This window comes from Zingiber officinale, chromosome 3B (assembly GCF_018446385.1).
Source record: "Zingiber officinale cultivar Zhangliang chromosome 3B, Zo_v1.1, whole genome shotgun sequence".
Lineage (NCBI taxonomy): Eukaryota > Viridiplantae > Streptophyta > Magnoliopsida > Zingiberales > Zingiberaceae > Zingiber > Zingiber officinale.
In genome coordinates this window covers 108,711,787-108,713,180 of record NC_055991.1, presented here as the reverse complement: position 1 = coordinate 108,713,180, position 1,394 = coordinate 108,711,787, and positions in this window count along the sequence as shown.

Sequence of the window (1,394 nt, the reverse complement as noted above, 5' to 3'; positions counted from 1 at the left end):
ACGAGGCTGGACGACCGCACTCGGTGATGCTCTCCACAGAGGAGCTCGACGCTTTGATCGAGACAAGAGCCGCTAAGCTGGTGGAACAAAGACAGAAGTCGCAAGCCGAGCGGATTGAACACCAAGCAACATCAGCATCAGGTGGCCGAGCGGAAGCACCGCCGGCCATAGTTCCATTCCATCGGGCTCTATTCCGCACTCCTGAAGCCGCAGCAGTTAATCGTGATTGAGGATCTTCTTCAGATGAAGTACCAAGACGAGATAGCAGAAAAGGCAAAGCCCCCCGAGCGGATTCCTCGCCCGAACGGATCAACCGTCAATTCTCAGAGGCTATTCTACAAGACCCTCTGCCGAAGCACTATGTGCCCCCGGCAATCGGCGAATATAATGGAACTACCGACCCGGATGATCATTTGGGTAAGTTCGACAACACGGCTACCCTTCATTAATACACAGACGGGGTGAAGTGTCGAGTTTTTCTAACCAGCCTCTCGGGATCAGCTCAACGGTGGTTTCGGAGGCTACCGGACGGATCCATCACAAGTTTCAAAGACTTCCGCACGGCCTTCCTCCACCACTTTGTAAGCAGTCGGCGCTATCAGAAGACTAGTGTCATCCTGTTCGCCATCAAGCAAGAGCCAAGAGAGCCGCTCAGAGCTTATATCCAGCGGTTCAATCAGGTGGCCATGGACATCCCAACGGCCACCTCAGAAACGATGATGAATGCTTTCACACAAGGCCTCGTGGACGGAGACTTCTTCCGCTCGCTCATTCGGAAGCCGCCCCGAGACTACGACCATATGCTACACCGGGCCAACGAATACATCAACGTGGAGGAAGCCCAAGCGGCCCGAAGAAAAGAAACTCCAACCGAGCGGGCTCCCCCTGCCGAGCGGAAGCTGCACATTGCCCATCAGCCGCCCAGAGGACCTAGGGCCGAAGCAATTCGTTCTCACCATCCAAGGTCTCATGTCCAAGAGGTAGCAGCCGAGCGGCCCAAGCCCAAAAAGAAATGGACCCCCATGTTCTGCTCATTCCACCGGACGGACACGCACAACACAAAAGATTGCAGGAGTCTTCCCTTGATCGCTCATCCTGTTCCCCGGAGTGGCGGTCGTCGATCACCATCATCTGACAGGCGACAGAGACCTCGTGAGGCTGATTGGACGATACCTGACAGGCAGCAGAGACAGACTCCTGAGCGGCACCACACTCCGAGGCGTGAAGACAATCCCCGGATGTCTAGGGAGCGGCCTAGACCGTCCGCTCGGGAAGAAGAAAATAGAAGTAACACTTCCCGAGGCGAAATCAATATTATAGCTGGCGGGCCGACCGGAGGTGATTCTAACCGGGCAAGAAAGGCAAGCGTCCGGCAGCTCCAGATCCATGCGGTC